General features: G+C 42.9%; 1 long non-coding RNA gene across 1 annotated transcript in view; it reads left to right on the forward strand.

Moving 5' to 3' along the window:
- The window catches only part of LOC140466984 (uncharacterized), a 253,924-nt gene that overhangs the window by 106,020 nt on the left and 127,111 nt on the right, over positions 1-20,793 (forward strand). The window contains exon 2 of the long non-coding RNA XR_011955323.1: positions 4,373-4,525. This is a non-coding gene — a long non-coding RNA (uncharacterized lncRNA). The remainder of the gene's footprint in view (positions 1-4,372; positions 4,526-20,793) is intronic.

Genomic DNA, 20,793 nt, shown 5'->3' on the forward strand with positions numbered 1-20,793 from the left:
GTGTTGTGACACACAAAGAGGCAATTCAGCCCTTTCTGTTTGCACTAGCTCTTCAGTGGCAAACTGTCCTGAAGGTGAGTACACTGGTCAGGGCAAGGGTTATTTTTGCATTTGAATGTGGGAATCATTGAATTTACTTGGTTTAGTTTGAACATTAGATGAATGAGACAGATTATTTTTGTGGCCAGTGAACACTGAAATTTCATTTGGATTGTGGTCTTTCCTTTTGCTTCAATGTTATTTTGAAGAGGGCGAGTACTGTTTTAAGTATCAAATTCAGAATTGTGTTTTTAGTTAACTAAGAGAAAATAATTTTAAAGATTTCTGTGTAGATTTATCTTCAAAACTCTGACTAAATCTGTGATAGTTAATCAGTCTAGCATTATAAACATGTAACAATGCACGACCTTCACATGGAGAATGCTCAGCAGGAAGGAACTTACCTAAATTATTGTTCAGTACTTATTTTTGTAATTACTGGTGTAAACATTTGTAATGGGCGTACAGTATACAAGGATAAAGTTAAATTATGCCCAATTCACAAGGTGTTATGACAGCAGTTTGCTTACCTTAGTTTTTCTTTTGAAAAGGAAAGTCACCAAAACTGAAGAACCAGTGATATCATAATGGTTTATATAAAACAAAAAGTTGTAGACTGCTATTTGGAGAAGAAAATCCAAAGCCTCAAAATGAGGAACCTCAAGATGAGAGCAGTGAGATGCGCTGTCGATGACGTGGAAGTGCCGGTGCTGGACTGAGGTGGACAAAGTTAGAAGTTCCACAACACCAGGTTATAGTCTAAACCACAAGTTTAGAGCACTGCTCCTTTGTCATGTGAAGTGATGCCGTGTAAGTTGAGAGAATGGCTGGCTGATGACAATTGTAGAGTCTACGCTGGATTAAATAATTGAAGATTGAAGGAATTGAAAAATCAGGCAGGAATTCAACAGTCCTCTGGAAAGGTGAAACAAAGGCTCTAGAATTGGCAGCACGAAGGAGAGGATCAGTTGTTCCTGAAAGCTCCACCCAGCAAGCAAGCTAAATAGGAGCTCGTCAGTTTCCTCTGTGAAATGCCATCTTTAAAAGCAAGGTCAAAAAGTCAACCTCAAGATGTTTAACTTTCACCTCCCAAATGATAAAACTTGGAAAATAATCAGCAGATTTTTGACCAGCATTATTGCAGAAGTTTCTAAAAATAGGCCTCCAGGCAATGCTGGCTGTGTTTTAGCTTGGCAGCTGGATTTCTTTCAGATTGATGAGTGTTTATGGTGAAGATGTCCGGTTTCCAAGCTGCACTTGGCTCAGCATAAAGATGTGGTGAAGGAACCCACTGTTGTAGTCAGTCTTTGTCAGTGAACCACTGATGTGGTGTCAAGAATTCTTGGTGGCTTGGTTGAATTTCTGAGCTCGGTTGGGATTATGTGCCGCGTGCTTTCAACGATTCACATCATGGGGCTTTCATTTGTGAGTGCAAGTGTTCCCCAAATAGAGAGCCCATGCCTCTATTAATGTGCCATCCAAGGCCTACAATGAAAGAAAAGTCAAACTTACTTTTTCTGAAAAATCACAGTGAAGTAAGAGATGGTGTAGCTCAATGCTAAAGTGTGGTTTATAATTGGGAGAGAAGCCGAGATGTTATAGGAGCAAGATTGAGCACTGCCTTGTGGTGACCACAACCCTGACCTGTTTAGAATTGGATTAGAGGTTCGATCGTGGAGTATGTTCAAAACTGAGATCGCTTGGTTTCTACATATGAAGACCTTGAAGGGATATAGGGGGTAGTGCAGGAATTGTGTCCAAGTAGAACATCAGCCATAATCTCATTGAATGGCGGGATAGCCTGAATGGCCAACTCCCGCTCCCGTTTCTTTGGCTCTTGGACAACGAGAATACAACAGCAATTGGAACAGCCTCCGTGTCCAGGAACTGTGGTCTGTATGCCCACCTAAGAAGTCAAAATGAAATGTCCAGGCTATTCACATACAAACAAGAAGATAAAAGGAGGTTGGAGAGTGGAAACTTAAACCAATTCCAACCACAGCCTCATCAATTTAGTGGCTGCAGTAGATGGTGTGTTCGATTGAAAATTGACTCTGATCCAAAGTCATTGACCTGAAATGATGTTCTGTCTCCCAATGGATGCGGGACCCCAACCCCCCTCAACCTCAGCACTTTGCTTTTACTTCTGATTTCCAGCACCTTTGGCACTCTGTGTTACTGTAGTTGGGAATGAACTGCATGGAATACTTCAGGAGCTATTAATAGGTCAGAAAAATAGCGGTTCCCATGGTAATGAAGCTTTATGGATGTACCATGTTCTAGTGTGCAATCATCGTGCAAAAGGTTAGCTCAGCTTCGTTAGGCCACTTAACCGGAACGTTCCTTTTTGTTGAGACACATTTATGATGCCAGCAGGTGCTAGGTTCCTGTATTTTTTCCTTTAAACAGGCTAGTTACTCCAACTTTACAACCACAATACCTGGGTGCACGGCAATGTTTCCCTTACGAAAGAAAATGAGAACGTACCTCTGAAAACTGTGGGGCTCGTTACCAGCTCTTTGTGGGTGGGCTTGGAGGTGGCAAGATTAAATGGCCCACCATGGCATTGGCATGGGGTACCTGATCTCTTCCCACCCCTTGTCATTTTTGCCAGCAGCGGGGAATATGGCACCCAGCCCAACAACCAGCTGAGAATATGGGGCCCACTGAAGGGCGGTCTTCACTTTAGCTGGCATTCAACTTTGGGGCAGAAAGGGAAGGTTGGAGACCAGCCATGGAAGCCTGGTAACCTTCCACTGGGAACCAAAGAACCTAGTTGGAGCCTCCCTTTTTGGGCACTCTATTTGAATTATGGCAGGAGCATTCAGGGCCAGTATTTCAGCCCAAAACATCAAGGCTACAGATGCTCTGAATGATCAAATTACAACCCCCTCCCCTTCCAAATAGCATCAAAGCTGCCTCCACTAGTGAACTTCACCTTATTTGAGGCAGTGCTTCCTTCTGTGTGTCCATTTCTTTCTGTGCAGCCCTAAGGACTACAGGGGTCCAAGGGTTTGGGGAAAAAGCAGAAACGGGGGACGGAGTTGGATGGCTAGCCATGGTTATACTGAATGGTGGAGGACCAAATGGGCCGAATGGTCTGCCACTGCTTTCTGTGTTTGATTGGCTGTCACCCTGGAGCACTGTGCTCACAAAAGTGGGTTTGCTCCTTCCTCAGCCCGCTTTTATCATGCTGCTGCTTCCATTGAAAACCCACTGCCTCCTTGTTGTTTTCATCTTTGCACCAAAATCTCCCGCAGAGAAACCCAAGTTCAGAAATGTAAGCTGAGCAAGTGTTAAATCATTCTGATGTAGTGTTGGGAAAATGCGTATTACAACAGAAATTCCTGAAAACCTGCATATTTTGTAAAGCTTTTGGTCACCTGACCTAATACCTCCATCTGCATACATTTTACCTGTCGTTTAGATGCAGGTTGACAGAACAGACCAGATTTCTGTACTTAATCACTCCTTATTACAAGTAATTAGCCTCAAACTATGGGTAAACAATTTATGTAACTGTACTAGTTAAATTTCTAATTCTCTTAAATTCTGGCATATGCAAAATACTGATACAAATGCAGGAGTTGGGGAAGAAATGGGGGGGTTATTGGTAGAGGAAAACTGGGGAAGCAGTTCTATAATCCCTGTTCACACAATCTGTTGAAATGATTCTTGTGTTGATGAGAAAACTATTTCTCCGTCGTCTCTTTCCAGATGCTTTCACTGGTTTAGAACAGGCACAGGGTGGCTGGTTCCCTTCTAAAGGTCTCTGACTTATTAATGAAATGTCACAGCTTACAGGAACTGCTGAAAAAGGATTAAATTGGCTTTCTTTGGGATTAAAGGATTTTTACTGCAGGGGACAGGGAGAACATCAGCAATGGGGATCTCGAGGCTCCTCTAGCTTCCTCCTAATCCTACGCTGTTCAGCTAACTGTGAACCAGTCATGTTGTTGTTGTCGGCAGGCTGAAGACCTTTCACATCAATGATCAGTCACTAATCCACAGACAAATCAGTTACTTATTACCAGCAAAAGCTCTGTTTGTACATAACTCTTCAGCTCCAACTCGTCTGCAAACTACACTTTATCTACTGCTGGAACCAGCTTCTACTGATTACTGGGTTACTTGCTTTCAAAGCCTGCAGTAATCCTTAGTTTTAAAACTATCCTTGCTAATTCTAATCTGCAATGAAAAACACAGAAGAATAAAAAGATTTTGTCTTTCTACAGGTGGTGGTAGCTTTGTTCATATAAATAGATTTGTTTTTTGCAACCTTGGGTCACTGATTCAACGAGGTTGTTAATTTCCTTGTTTTTCCTCCCAACAGATCTACGTAACCATCATGACACCAGAAGCTTCTGAGATACAAGTGAGTGGAAGGCTTGTCCTTTGAAACTTGGGTGGACTGTGCACAGATCATTGTGCCCTGAAGTATCAGAGCTCACATCTTTATGGAAGAAGACTCTTGCGATCCTGTGCAGTAAGTGACCTCTTGGCTTGTTAAGTTCTTTCTCTCCTGAGATCCTCTACGCACTTCATGCAACTGCAACACACCATCTTCTGCGAACAAGCAACGAAATTTTATTAAGCACAGCACAGTACAAGCTTTGGAGAAACTCTGAACACTTCGCCATGCTTGCGAGTTGTGTCCAGGGGTCTGTCTCTCTCTCTCTTTTTTTTCTCTCTCTCTGTCTTTTTCTCTCTCTCTCTCTTTCTCTTTCTCTCTCCCTCCCTCCGCCCCCCCCCCCCCCCCCCCCCCGGAGGAACCTTTAACACACACCTTGAAGGGCTTACAGGGTCGTGGCAAAAGCTCTCCCTGAACAAAGGAAACAGTCCTTCCTTTATACATAATCTTTACTTCACAGTTAGTAATGCCCACAAAACAAACCCCAGTCACTCCCTCACAGTCACATGCCACTCAGGTACATTACAGTGACCACATCATCTCCAGAAACAATATAATGCAAATCATCCCTTAATGGCCAGATCTGGTATAAATTGTATTCTTTTAACTATAGGGAGTTGTCAGAATTCCAACTATAATGTTCTTATTGATTTAAAAATAGGGGATGGAAACCATGTAAATCATCCCTGAATGGCAAGGGATGGGAATGTAAGCCTCCCACATTCCACCTTTTCGACAAAGACATGCCACCCTATCCCCGGGGCATTCAATTTCTTGCAGGTTAGCAGAGCAAGTTAACTCTTTAATATCACAGCTGATCTTGTATTGTAGAGTCATATAGCTTGGAAACTGACCTTTTGGTGCAGCTAGTCCACGCAGACCATGTTCCCAAAACAAACTAGTCCTGCCTGCCTGCATTTGGGTCATATTCCTCCAACCACTTCTTATTCATATACTAATGCAAACGTTTTTTAAATGTTGTAACTGTACGTGCATCCACCACTTCCTCTGAGAGTTCATTCTACACACAAGCCACACTCTGCATAAGAAACGTTGCCACTCATGTCCTTTTTAAATCTTTCTCACGCTAAGAATATGCCCCTTAGTTTTGAGCTCTCCCATCCTAGGGAAAAAACTTTTTGCTGTTAACCTCATCTCTGCCCCTCATGATTTTATAGACCTCTGTAAGGTCGTCCCCTCCACCTCCTACGCTCCAGTGAAAAATGTCCCCAACATTCCTGCGTGCCTGGAATCTATTCTGCTTTGGGTCAACAAGGAGGCGGACCTGGAGTATCTGATAAATGGTGCCTAGAACATGCTGGTCAGTGAGCCAGATTGACCAAGCTGATATTCCCACACACTCTTCCTTGCACATTCATGAACCTAAACACTCACGTTAAATCTCCTGTGATTTGGCACAGGGTGTAATAAGGATGCAAATGCTAGGAAAGGATCTTTCTTTATTGCTGTTGCCTTTGATGAACTCGTCGGTATATATGGAGCAGAAGGGCAAATCTAATGGCTGATTTAATGCACTTGGTCTTTGTAAACAAATAGCAGGACTGTAATCTCAATAGAGGTCATTCTGCTATAAAGCGCGTTTGGTTAACATGAATTCACAGTAACATGATTGATAAATTGGGGACCCTGTTACTAAAGCACAAACTTTTAAAATGTGAGTTGGCTATAACACGATTACATCACCAACACTTAAAACACTGTTTCTAAAGCATGATTTTTCTATAATGTTGGGTTGCTCAAGACCTGCTGTCATAGAATCCTACAGCGTGGAATCAGTCCCTTGGGTCCAACCAAGCATGCCACCCATGTTCCACCTGCCTGCACGTGGCTCCAAACCTTTCCCAGTTATGTACTTAACCAAATATCTTACAAATGTTGTAACTGTACCTGCATCTATCACTTCCTCTGGCAGTTCATTCCACACTTGAACCACACTCTGTGTGAAAAGTTGTCCCTCATGTCCCTTTTAAAACTTTCTCGTCTCACCTTAAAAATACGTCCACTACTTTTAAACTCCCCCCACCCTAGGACAGAACCCCTCATCTAGTACCTTCATGATTTTGTACTGATTAGAATTTTAATTAACTGCTTTTGAGATGAAATATTTCATCAGAAGTATTATCTGCTGTCTAAATAGGCCACACAAACAGTGGCATTTACTAACCTAGTTAATATGTAGGCCAGACAAACTTGATGAATTTTTCTGTTAGCATCACTGTTTTCATTCTTGGTGCATATTGAAAGCAGTGAGGTTAGAGTGCCAATTAATTTCTGCATTATATTTCTTTTTATAGTTCTTTAGTATAAAACTCTTTGTTGCAGAACAAAAATGCTACATAGAGGAGGCAATTAATGTAACACAAAACAGCCAGAGGCATAGTACTTGAAGTTGCGATCTTAATGGCAGCACTTGTGCCTGTCATTGCAACGTGGTGAATGGTGTGTGAGATATAATTGCTTTTTCTTAATGCTTACCACCTGCACATGTCTCTTGCATTGGTGTGAAAAGTGAAATTGTGTTCTGGTGATCCCTGCACTGTTATTGTTCTCCAGTGGAATTTCTCATCTGTCTATGTAGGTTATCCATGTCAGCCACCTTTTTTAAATGCTGTGTTTGATTTCCATTCTTCCTGCTTAATTGTGCTACCTCTACTTTCTTCATTCGCGAACATCTTTCACCTCCAAGTGTCTCCCCAGATAACCTGCCAAGCAATCTTTTTGTAGTCCATGGTGACATTCCTCAATATCCCACAATCAACCCTTTTGTGGAAAAGGTTATCAAAATAGATAACAGAGTTTGAGTTGGATCCACCCGTTTTTTTACATGGTTGATGAGGCAGGCTCGCGTCTGTACGCACTTCTCACCGCCGCTTCGTAATTCTTTATTCTCAAGTCACTCATCCATGTTCAAAGATCTTTACCCCCAGCAGATGTAGCAGCAAAAAAACTCTCTGTTCAAATCCCTGTTCGTTGATCCATTCTCGTTCCATTTTCCCTTCACCCCTCCCCACCCACTCTCCATCAACGCACACAACATACAACACACACACCGAACTCACTGACTGACTGAAATTATGGCTTATCTGTTTTGATTTTCAAATCCTCATCGCTGCTTTCAAATCTTTCCATGTCTTCTCATCTCTCTATCACTGTGATCTGCTTCAACCCTATAACCCTGACCTCTCTGATCTCCCTCGGTTCTGAACTCTTGAGCATAGTCAGTTTTAAAGACTTCTTTGGTTGTTACATAGAAACATAGAAAAATACAGCACAGTACAGGCCCTTTGGCCCTCGATGTTGCGCCGATCCAAGCCCACTATCCTCCATATGTCTATCCAATGCCCGTTTAAATGCCCATTAAGAGGGAGAGTCCACCACTGCTACTGGCAGGGCATTCCATGAACTCACGACTCGCTGAGTAAAGAATCTACCCCTAACATCTGTCCTATACCTACCACACCTTAATTTAAAGCTAAGCCCCCTCGTAATAGCTGACTCCATACGTGGAAAAAGGTTCTCATGGTCAACCCTATCTAAACCCCTAATCATCTTGTACACCTCTACCAAGTCACCCCAAACCTTCTTTTCTCCAATGAAAACAACCCCAAGTACCTCAGCCTTTCCTCATACGATCTTCCTACCATACCTGGTAAACCATACCTGGTAAACCATCTCTGCACCCGTTCCAGTGCCTCCACATCCTTCCTATAGAATGGCGACCAAAACTGCACACAATACTCCAGATGCGGCTGTACCAGAGTCTTATACAACTGCAACATGACCTCAGGACTCCGGAACTCAATTCCTCTACCAATAAAAGCCAGTATGCCATATGCCTCCTTCAGAGCACTACTTTCCTGGGTGGCAACTTTCAGAGATCTGTGTACATGGACACCAAGATCCCTCTGCTCATCCACACTACCAAGTATCCAACCATTAGTCCAGTACCCCATCTTCTTGTTACTCTTACCAAAGTGAATCACTTCACACTTACCCACATTGAACTCCATTTGCCACCTTTCTGCCCAGCTCTGCAGCTTATCTATATCCCGCTGTAACCTGCCACATCCTTCCTCACTGTCAACAACTCCACCGACTTTCGTATCATCCGCAAACTTGCTCACCCAACCTTCTCAACCCTCCTCCAGGTCATTTATAAAAATGACAAACAGCAATGGTCCCAAAACAGATCCTTGCGGAACACCGCTAGTAACTGCACTCCAAGATGAACCTTTACCATCAACTATTACCCTCTGTCTTCTTCCAGCCAGCCAATTCCTAATCCAAACCTCCAACTCCCCCTCAATGCCATACCTCCGTATTTTTTGCAGTAGCCTACCATGGGGAACCTTATCAAATGCCTTACTAAAATCCATATACTCCACATCTACCTCTTTACCCTCGTCCACCTCCTTAGTCACCTTCTCAAAGAATTCAATAAGGTTTGTGAGGCACGACCTGCCCTTCACAAAACCATGCTGACTATCCTTGATCACATTATTCCTATCCAGATGTTCATAAATCCTATCCTTTACAATTCTCTCTAAGACTTTGCCCACAACAGAAGTGAGACTCACTGGCCTATAGTTACTAGGGTTATCCCTACTCCCCTAGGGTTACCTAGGTGCTAACCCTGGAATTTTCCCATCTTCTCTGATGTTGTAGCTGACTATCCTCCTCTTAATATGCACCTTGACCTGACAATATTGCCCTTGTGTGACTTTGTATCAAAGCTTGTTTCTTCACAGCCCTGTGAAGTGCCTTGGGATGTTTCACTATGTTTAAAGTTACAATATAAATGTATGTTTTTGATGTTTGGTCTTAGGGCTGTCTGGCCAAAACCATACAGGGAAATAAATGCATGGTCTTATTAATATAATTAATATAGTAATAAGCCTCAATATGAAGGCCTACAGGAGTGCATCTGCAATTGGTTCAAGTCATGGCTTGGTTCACTTTTTGTTCTCTGGCCTGCACTGAAGGGAGTAAAGATGGAACAAGACCTTTTACACATTTAAAGAACTTTGCTTCATTGCAGTAAGGTTGGGCGAAGTCTTTTTGTAAGGGGTTCCACCTGATGTGTGGAAATATGGATTGTTTGGGATATTCCAGTTTGCACTTGTCCCTTTTATTCAGCAGCAAGACTAGCAATAACAAAACACACAGGGCAGGATGCAACAGTGCCTAGACCTTTTGAGACTGGAGGTATATCTGGTCCGAGGTGAATATTGTAGAATTAAGAGCTTTAAAAAAGGGTGAATCATGTATCAAAGCAAGTTGGATTGAATCAAAGTTGTATTGTGGAGATGGATGGATGCACTGTAAATTTGATTAAGTTGTCAACCCCTTAGCATTGTGGGAAAGATGCAGTAAAGCACAATGCACACTCCTTTGGAAAAGCTAGTTAATCTGAGACTGTCCGTACCCATCTGCCTCACTGGGATTTGGATGTTTGAAGACATGTGTTTCCCTGTTTGGTTCAGATTTGAATATGACAGTGTGGCATTCTGATACTTTCCCATGACTGCTGCAGTTTCCTGCTCCTTACATCATTTGCTGGTTTGTGTTCAACACTGTTGAGTATTGTTGTGAATCTTTCCATGAATACCACGTTCTGTGCTTCTGATCTCTCAAAAGTGCAGAAGAGCAGTTGGAGCATACTTAAGAGGGAAATCAGGAGGGCAAAAAGGGGATATGAGATAACTTTGGCAAATAGGGTTAAGGAGAGTCTGAGGACAGAAGGGCAACTAGGGAGAAAATATGGCCCTTTAACGATTAACAAGGCTGCCTGTGTGTGTAACTGCAGGAGATGGGGGAGATACTAAATGGGTATTTCAGTTCAGTGTCTACTAAAGAGAAGTATATGGAACATGGAGAACTTGGTGAAATAAATAGATGCATCTTGAACAATGTCCATATTACACAGGAGGAGGGGGCTGGATGTCTTAAAATGCATACAGATAGATAAATCCTCAAGACCTGATCAGGTGTACCCTAGAACTCTGTGGGAAGCTAGGGAAGTGATTGCTGGGTTTCTTGCTGAGATATTTGTATCATCGAAAGCTGTGGGTGAGGTGCCAGAAGACTGGAGGTTGGCTAACAGGGTGCCACTCTTTAAGAAGGATGGTAAGGAAAAGCCAGGGAAGCTCTAATTTAGGTTGGCAGGGGAATGGGAATCAGAGCATCAGGTCAGAAGATGAAGCAGTTGGTATCAAGGTAGATGCAACAAGCAGAAAGGTGTGAGGAAGGGTAGACTAAAATGGCAAGAAGATGGGAGTCCAGGAGGAAAGGCAGAAGGAAGCAATGCAGAGACCAGAGCAGAAGTTAGAAAAGTAGTAGTTTAAATTTGGGCAACAGAATCATATGCTAAAGATGGGGAGATGGCTAGATTCTAAAGAGAGAATGAGCATAATGACACTTTATCAGAATGTCCATAGTATTCAAAACAGAGGTGATGAACTTGTTGTGAAAATCATTACAAAGGGGTATGATTTAGTTGCCATTATAGAACTGCAGTTGCACGGTAGTGATGACTGGGAATAAAGTATTCAAGGGTATCAGGTCATTAGAAAGGGTAGGCAGGAAGGTTAAAGGAGGTGCAGTCACATTGTTAATTAAGGATGAGATTAGGGTGATAGGGAGGGATGATATCGGATCAAAGCAGTAAATTGTTGAATCCGTTTGGGCAGAGTGCAGTAGTAGTAAGGGGAAGAAATCACGGGTGAGAGTAGTCTATAGGCCACCCAATAATAATGCTACAATGGCACGGCCGATCAAAACTATCTGACGCATGTAACGATGGAACAGCAGAAGTCCTGGGGACTTTAACGTGCACATTGATTGGCCGAATCAAGTCAGGAGAGGCAGTCCTGAAGAGGAGTTTGTAGAAGTCATCCTTGATAGCGTTCTTGAACAACATGCTACCAAACCTATAAGGTGAGATCTTAGATCTGGTCCTGTGTAGTGAGACAGGTAAGATAAAAGATCTCATAATTAAGGAGCCTTTCAGAAAGAGTGATCACAGTATGATTGAATTTCAGATACAAATGCAAAATAGTATCATCTAAAACCAGAGTGTTATGCTTAAACAAGGGAGATTATAATGGGTTGAGGAGGGAGTTGGCTAAATTAGACTGGAACATAAGTTATATGGTGGAACAGTGGAGGATTTTCAAAAGAGATTTTTCACGGTGCCCAAGGAAAGTATATTCCAGTTAAAAACAAGGATAACCAAAGAAATAAAGGAAGGCATCCATTTAAAAGCTCAGGTTTACAAAGTAGCCAAGAGTAGTGGGAAAACTTCAGAAAGCAACAAAGATCCACGCAGCAAGCAATAAAAAAGGGAAAGCTAGATTATGAACGCAAACTAGCATGAAATACCAAAACAGGTAGGAAAGGTTTTTATAAATATATAAAACAGAAAAGGCTAAAGTGGACCTCGGTCCCCTGTAAGATGAGAAAGGGGTATTAATATTGGGTAATGCTGAAACAGCTGAGGCCTTGAATAATGATTGTGTGTCAGTCTTCAGAGTGGAAGACATGTCAAACATGGCGAAGAATCATGTTAAGGATATGATGGGAGGTGAGGACCTCAGTCCAGTTGTTATCCCTAAAGGGGTAGTGTTGAGCAAACCTGAAGGTCTAAAGGTAAATAAGTCCCCTGGTCCTAATGGAATGCATTCCAGGATGCTGAAAGAAATAGCAGAAGTTGTAGTAGATGCATTAGTGGGTATTAACCAAAATTCACTGGACTCTAGGCAGGTCCCGACGGATTGGAAGACAGCAGATATCATGCACTGTTTAAAAAAGGATGTAGGTAAAAGGCAGGTAACTATAGGCCAAGTAGCTTCATATCTATAGTTGGGAAAATGTTGCAGGCTATTATTAAACAAGAAATAGCAAGACATCTGGATGGAAAGGGTTCCATCAGGCAGACGCCGCGTGATTCAGGAAGGGACGGTTATGTTTGACAGACTTACTGGAGTTCTTTTGAGGATGTAACAAGCATGGTAGATGGAGGGGAATAGGTAGATGTTGTATACTTGGATTTCTAGAAGGTGTTTGATCAGGTGCCGAATAAAAGACTCCTCCATAAGACAAGAATGCATGGAGGTCCGGGAAATGAACTAGCATGGATAGAGGATAGGTTAACCAATAGAAAGCAGAGAGTTGGGATAAATGGGTGTTCCTCTGGTTGGAGATCAGTGGTAAGCAGGGTGCCGCAGGGGGCAGTGTTGGGCCCGTAACTGTTTATGATATATATAAATGATTAGGAAGAGGAGGTAGAGTGTAATGTGTCTAAATTTGCTAATGACACTAAATTGAGTGGAAAGGCAAACTGTATAGAGGATGTGGAGGGTCTGCAGAGACATTTCGATAGGTTAAGTGAGTGGGCAAGTGTCTGGCAGATGGAGTACAATGTTGGTAAATGTGAGGTTTGGAAATAAAAATAGTAGGTCAGAGTATTAGTTAAATGGTGGAAGATTGCAGCATGCTGTTATGCAAAGGAACTTAGTGCTTGTACGTTAATCGCTAAACATTGATTTGCAAATGCAACAGATAATCAAGAATGCAAATGGAATATTGGCTTTCATTGCTAGAGGGATTGAATTTAAGAGCAGGGAGGTTCTGCTGCAATTGTACACTGTGTTGGTGAGGCCGCACCTGGAGTATTGTGTGCAGTTCTGGCCTCCCTGTTGTAGGAAAGATGTTGCGAAACTTCAAAGAGTTCAGAAAAAAAATTACAAGAATGTTTCCTGGGTTGGGGGTTTGAGCTATGGGAAGAGGCTGAATAGGCCGTGTTTATTTTCCCTGGAGCTTCGGAGACTGAGGGGTGACCTTACAGAGGTTTTTAAAACCATGAGGGGCATGGATAGGGTAAATAGTCCAGGTCTTTTCCCTCGGGTGGGGGCAGTCCAAAACTAGAGGGCATAGGTATAGGGTGAGAGGGGAATGATTTAAAAGGGACCTGAGGGGCACCGTTTTCACGCATAGGGTGGTGTATGTATAGAAGGAGCTGCCAGAGGAAGTGGTAGAGGCTGGTACAATTGCAACATTTAAGAGGCATCTAGATGAGTATATGAATAGGAGGAAGTATTCAGAGGGATGTGGGCCAAATGCTGGCAAATGGGATTAGATAAACTTAAGATATCTGGTTGGCATGGATGAGTAGGACCAAAGGGTCTGTTTCCATGCTGTACAGCTTGATGACTCTGTGGTTGCAATGATAAGATTGTGACCGTCGCTTCAGGTTTACCAAATGGAATCCACTTCTTTATTTGGCTACCCCGTCTTGTTTTTTTTTATTCATTCATAGGGTGTGGGCATCACTAGCTAGACCAGCAACTCTTGCCCATCTCTCATTGCCCAGAAGGCAATTAAGAGTCAGTCACATTGCTGTGGGTCTGGTGTCACATGTAGGCCAGACCAGGTAAGAATGGCAGTTCCCTTCGCAGAAGTACATTAGCAAATGGGTTTTTCTGATAATTGACAATGGATTTGTGGTCATCATTAGACTCTTAATTCCACATTTTTGTTGAACACAGATCCCCAGAACGTTACCTACATCTCTAGATTGACAGTCCAGCACTAATACTAGCCATCACTTCCCTGATATTATGTTAACAGGGAAGACGTTTGTCAGTTTATTAGTTATCTCATCTTTAATAATGCTCACAAAAAGTGACGTATCGGTTTAAAAACAAAAGGGGAGGGATATTCTCTGCAATGGGGAACTTTGAACAGCATAAATATCTCGAACTGAAGCAAGCTACTGCAGGCCTGTTCAGGCCATTTTGCAATACAGAATGCTGTGACACCAGTAATGTCCCTGAATCATCTCATCCACTTAACTATTGTGGAGTTTGAAGTCTGTCACTTATTTAATTAATCAGAACTTGATTTGTTGACCAAAAAATGTTGGGAAGGAAAAGGCTCTTGCATGCACAGTTACAAATCTAGAAGCCATTTCCACTTGGGGCTGAGGTCGCAATGATTTAGATTTTTGGAAAATTGTTTTAAGGTCCTAAGACAGATTCTACATAGCTCATAAACCTTTGTTGCCGTTGCTGTGGGATTTTATCTCTCACGATAGCATGCCTGGTTAGACAACTGAAACAACACTGCAACATGGATACTGTACATTAACATTGCCACAGTCTTGCATCAGGAACATTGAGGTCTATCGTCTCATTGTGACTTTCCACACTCCAGTGATTTTAAAACTCTGTCAACATGAGGGATAAGAATAAGATTTATTTCCTTTAGCTCAGCTCAGGGTCTGACGTGGAGGGGATAGAGTTGGGAGTGTTCACACAGTATTGTTTTGAAATCTGTGTCGAGGAGATTTGCTGGCTGGTACCCAGGACACTTCCCTGTGAGAACAGATACCAGTCTGCACTGGCCGAGCACTGACCTTCAACACAGGGTTGCTGTGTCTAACTTTTAGAGTCATTAAAGTTCTGTATAGGAGTATTGTTGGAGTTGATCAGCCCATTAACTTCCTTACACACTGCAGACAGGATGTTGTTGAGGTGTCCCAGTTTGACTGGGACAAGACATCCATCCTAAGACAAGCCAAACAGAGATGTGCATGAGAATTCTTAGAATCATGGCATTCCAACCAGAACTCTATCAACAAACACATTGACTTGGATCCCATTTACCACCTCATGAGAAAGAACAGGAAAAAATGTCATCTCAGGAAATGACATCACTGACCCTAAGAAACGCAAACACAAAAATAGAAAGCAGGCTACACCACCAGTGCTTCATTTGGATGCTCCCTGAGGATGTTACCTACTATGGTGACGAAATGTCTGAAATGAACCTTCCAGCACATTCAGCAAACCTACATCCTGAGTCTCAACCTAAGCTACAAATCTTCTCAAAACTCGCTAATGGCCTGATCTCATCCACTGCAAGATGTTGGTCAACCAGAGGCCAGGGAGCTATTGGGCTCAGGAGTGCCATGGGGCAGCTGCCTGAAAGACAAGGTTCAACGGTCCCAGGTTTGGGGTCTCACAGAGTGGGGGCCAACAGCAGCAGCAGCATAGTGGTGGGGTGGGGGGGGGGGGGGGGAGACATTTATCGGGATTAGGGAGGGGCAGTGACAAGCCCCACTGTGGTAGTGACAGTATGGGGGGTGGGGGTGGGGGAAATCCCCGTGGGGGTTGAATGTATCCCTTGAATTGGCTGAGTAAGGGTGGCACTGTGCAATGGGTCTGGAAGTTCAACTGTGGGCCTTTACTACGTAAACGTGAATTCTGTTGGAGATGGGCAAAGTGGCAGAGCACAGGGCACCATCACCCATTCCACATCCAATCTCTTCACCAGGGAAAGCACAGGATTTCCAGCTGACCTTTCTGGGCATGAGCTTGTGATGTTCTCAGAATTCATTCTTTTTTATTTTGAAAAATGTACTTTATTCATAACAATCATCTATTTAAAAAAAGTAAGTATTCTGAATGAAATACGTGCAATCTTTGCAGGAAAGAAAAACAAAACATTAGAATTTTGGCATTTCTCAGAACTTTTCTACAGTTGTATAAACAAAGGCATTTCCTACTTAGAGTTGTAGAATTGTACAGCACGGAAACAGACCCTTTGGTCCAACTCATATATTCTAAATCAATCTAGTCCCGTTTGCCAGCGCTTGACCCATATCCCTCCGAATCCTTTCTATACATATCCCCATCCAGATGCCTTTTAAGTATTTGAAGGAAACTGTTTAGGTTCATTGTGAGGCAACAAGGGGGTCTGAAAACTGAATGGACCCTCGTTATACTTCAGAAAGACCTCAGACAGTGCTCTTTCCCCACTGCACCTTGGCGTCAGCTGGCCCAAGCTTTAGTGCATCCCTGAGCACATAGTCCTGGACCTTGGAATGTGCCAGTCTGTAACACTGGGTCAAGATCAGCTGTTTGCACTGGAAGACAAGTAAGTTTCAGGCAGAACAAACATTGTCTCTCACTGAGTTGATGGTGCTCCAGGCGCAGTCAGTATTAATCTCGGAGCGAGTCCCAGTGAGCAGCCTATATAGCAGAGTCCAGGCTCTAATTCCTGGCCTGTGGCAGTGACCTATCTCTGAGACTGGCAGTTCAGAACCAAATCAATGACAGAAGTGCTATCTCTGAGTTACTGTCACCGTCTGAGTCACCACTTCCCGATCTGCAGCATTTTTCCTTTGAGTCTTGCCTGCCTCAATTTTCAGTTGAGATGGTCACAATTTGTTTGTTAGACTCTCACTAAAATAACCAGGTTGACCAAGCTAAAGCAGAGTACAAATACATTTGAACACAGGGATCTGTCCTTTCTTTATTGATGCCCTATATGCTTGGTAGCCCTGTCTTTCGGCTAACGGGCACTTGTCTAAGGGCAAATGAGTGACAGCTCTGGTTTCGAGGCACCTGATCAGGAACCTCTCAAGTTTGCTCATCCAAGATTAGAGATATGACATCTGTTCAGCAACCCTATTTTTGAGTTTCGATTCTTGTGCGTTTTAGTGTCTGACTTTCACTTTGCTGGGGGAGGGAGTTGGATACTGCTAGTGAAACTGTTGAATGAGTTGAAGAGATTTATAGAAATGCAGGCGGCAATTAGAGGGGAGACAAAAGGCACAAAATTTTAAAACCTGTAAACTGGGGAGAAAGTAGGCATTTTTGACAGATAACCCATGAGAGCGAAGGTGGTTAAATAGTTGATAGTGCCTGATTATTTTCTGATTGAATTCGCATCAGAGTTCAGAACTTTGCATTTCACATTAATGTGTTTTTTGCTCCAATCTTAGGAAGCAATGGGGTGATTGCGACCTATATTAAAGTATTGCTTGAAAACGCAAACTGTGAATAATCCCACCCTTCACTTGCTGTCCTTTCTTTTCTGCATGCCTTTGACTTGACAAAAGGTGGCCTTTATGTAGACTGATTTGAACTTGAAAGGTGAAAACGTGCCAAAACACTTTGATAGTCAGTGCCTTTTTTTCCCCCCTCTTTTGCATTTCTTGAGAACATGGAATATTTTTCCAGGATGGAGTGCAGAAATGATGTGGAAGTGTCGGTGTTGGACTGGGTGCCCAAAGTTTAAAAGTCACACAACACCAGGTTATAGTCCAGCAGGTTTATTTGAAAGTACAAGCTTTCCGAACGTTGCTCCTTCATCAGGCACAGGATCGTAGGATGTAGAATTTATCGCAAAAGATCAAAGTGTCATATAACTGATGTGATACATTGAACACTAGACTGCTGTTAAGTCTTTAATCAGTTAGAATGGGATTGCAGGTTTCGTTTGATTAAGCTGTGAATCCCAGAACTACTTTCAAGTCACAGTCCCGAGATAAGTTAAAAATCACACAACACCAGGTTATAGTCCAACAGGTTTAATTGGAAGCACACTAGCTTTCGGAGCGACAGTCCAACACCGGCATCTCCGAGGGATAATTTAAGGTTGGGATACAGACACTCTCTAACTTCACACCTTCAATGCATTGTCTGAGCTGAGATGTCACCTTTTGGTTTGATGTAGAGATGCTGGTGTTGGACGAGGGTAGACAAAGTTTAAAAAATCACACAACACCAGGTTATAGTCCAACAGGTTTATTTGCAAGTACAGGCTTTTGGAACACTGCTCCTTCATCACATACATCCAAATAAACCTGTTGGACTATACCTGGTGTGGTTTGATTTATCTTAACTTTTTTTATGCTGATAAAACCTTAAGTTATCTCGGGATAACGTGCATCCCCATTCTAACTGATTAAGGACTTAACAGCAGTCTAGGTTTGTTCAATGTATCACATCAGTTGTATGACCTTTTGATCTTTTGCTATTAATTCTGTGTCCTATGATCCTGCCCCACTAGCTACCTGATGAAGGAGCAGCGTTCCGAAAGCTTGTACTTTCAAATAAACCTGTTGGATTATAACCTGGTGTTGTGTGATTTTTAACCAAGTGCAGAAAGGTAACTTGGCATTTTGATCTGGTAGGATTGTGCAAGGGCTGTCCTTAATTCAAGGCCTGTATCTGTTCAGGGTCTCTCGTTCCTGCCATTGCGGTATCCTTGTGTGATTGGCTAGGCCCTTAATATTGGGGCAGGAGCTCGGAGAGCAGGAATTTCTTCCCTTGTTTGCGGCTGCTCCACCTTGTGCCTCTGAGTCCGAATATCTCAATGCAGCTCAATGATGAGTTGATGCCAGTCAATTCTTGCCTGTTAATGTCAGTCCTGCTGTTCTTCAAAGAGAGCATCCCCATTTTCCACGTTAAATGTTTTCTCCACTTGAATGCCAATTGTTTTGAGAGTTGAAAGAAAAAGATACAATTTTGAGGGATGATGCTTTTAAGGCATTTGGGCAATAATGGTGGTGGTCCAGAGTGATCTTGGCAGGGTTTTGTTTGAAGGCTTGTGGAACTGTCTTGAAGGAGGATTTGAGCATTTTCCAGTTGTCCCTTACAAATGGGGCATACAGCAGGTAGTGTTGGTGGGATGTCTCTAGCCAAGATCAGAGTGGTGCTGGAAAAGCACAGCAGGTCAGGCAGCATCTGAGAAGCAGGAAAATAGATGTTTCGGGCAAAAGCCCTTCAGGCCAGATCTCTGTAGCCCTCGTGTGTCGCTGGTGCAAATACCAGGTCTCGCTGCAGTAAAGTCAATTGCTCTATACACTCAGATTTGTGTTGACTTGGGGTGGCCTTTGTTACCAAATGTTGGTTGACCTGGTTTGTAGAAGGCTGAGCTGGTGCACCTAAGCTGGGGATAAGAAGGGTAGCTGCCAAGGTGTGGGGAGTGTCCAGTGTATTCCAGAGTCTCTGCTTCAATGTAGCTGGGAAATCAAATATTTGGCTGTGGGTTGATTAGTTTTGTTTAGCAACATTCAGAGTAGATGAAAATGAGTAAGACCATAAAACCATAAGAGAATTGGAGCAGAGATTAAGCCATTCAACCCATAGAGTCTGCTCTGCCATTTGACCATTTTCCTGCTTTCTTCCTGCAACCTTTGATCCCTTTAGCAATTAACAAGTTATTTAACTCTGTGTTAAATATATTCAATGACCTGACCCCACAGCCTTCTGTAACAATGAGTTCCACAGATTCTGTTTCAGTGAAGAAGTTTCTCCTTATCTCCATTCTAAAGGGTCTTCCCTTTCCTCTAAGGCTGTGTCCTCGGGTCCTCTGGTCTCCTGCCAATGGAAGCATCTTCCCAATGTTCACCCTGTCCAGGCCCCCCCCCCCTTCATATGTTAAGCCTTCCAGTCCTGGGACCATTCTTGTGAACCTCCTCTGGACCTGCTCCAGGGCCAGTACATCCTTCCTGAGATATGGGTTAACTGCTGAAGACAGCCCATGTCATGGCAGGGTCTGGCTGAGGGGTGGGTAAAGGACATTGAAGGAAGTGTCCTGGTTCTAAAATTCTTGAATTCAATATAGAGTCCTGAATGAACTTCAGCATCCTCTCTGTCCTTTGATTTATTATGGTGTTGCCTCAACACCTACAAACTGTCCAATGGCCACCTTCATCAGGATGACTCTACACGAGTAAGGAACTTGCAAAAACATTCCTCTAGCCATCAGTGGTGTGCACGAGTCCCTCCTCCACATCAAGGTGCTTAAAACCATTGACGTTACCTAGGATTCAAAATGCACAAGTAATTAATTCATAGTTACGTGGGAAGTCTGTCAGTAAGAACAGTGCAATAATTCAAGTTCATTTGACACTTTGTGTTCCTCAAGGTAATAATTACTCATGCCATGACATATTATCCTGATGTTTGCACATGGTTAATTCCTTGTGCTGCGATTGTAATGAGTTTCTACTCTGACCTGTTTCCATTTCCTCTCCCCAGCCATCGCGTCTCTGTAAAATGATTTATCAGTCCCACATTTGGGCATTGATGGACTGAGGGACCAGAGTTGACTTTTAAATCAGAACTCTTCTGCCAGGTGGCACTTTGTGTAACTTGGGTTTAATCTGAAGTGTGAGAGAGCTTTTTCATTGACAGCATTTGCTGCCACCACCATTTGTGTTTAGTGGCGTTGAATGTTTAGTTTTATATTTCTATTTGACTTGCATGAAGAACTGTGCTCGTTTGCCTTTTGGGTTAGATTTCAAACTGAGGCCTCTTCCCTAGCTGTTTAGGTATGCATTTAAAGATCCAGGGCGCGACCTGAAAAGGAGTGAGAGAGTTCCGCTTCGTGTCCTGGCCATTTTTCCTCCCTCTGCCAACGTGGGCTTCTAAAAACGAGCAAATAAACTGGTTGTTCTTATGACATTATATACGGCACCTTGCTGTGTGTAAACTGTTTGTCCGCAACAAGATTGACTATGCTTCGAG

The sequence above is a fragment of the Chiloscyllium punctatum genome, chromosome 44 (genome assembly GCF_047496795.1).
Source record: "Chiloscyllium punctatum isolate Juve2018m chromosome 44, sChiPun1.3, whole genome shotgun sequence".
Taxonomy (NCBI): Eukaryota; Metazoa; Chordata; class Chondrichthyes; order Orectolobiformes; family Hemiscylliidae; genus Chiloscyllium; species Chiloscyllium punctatum.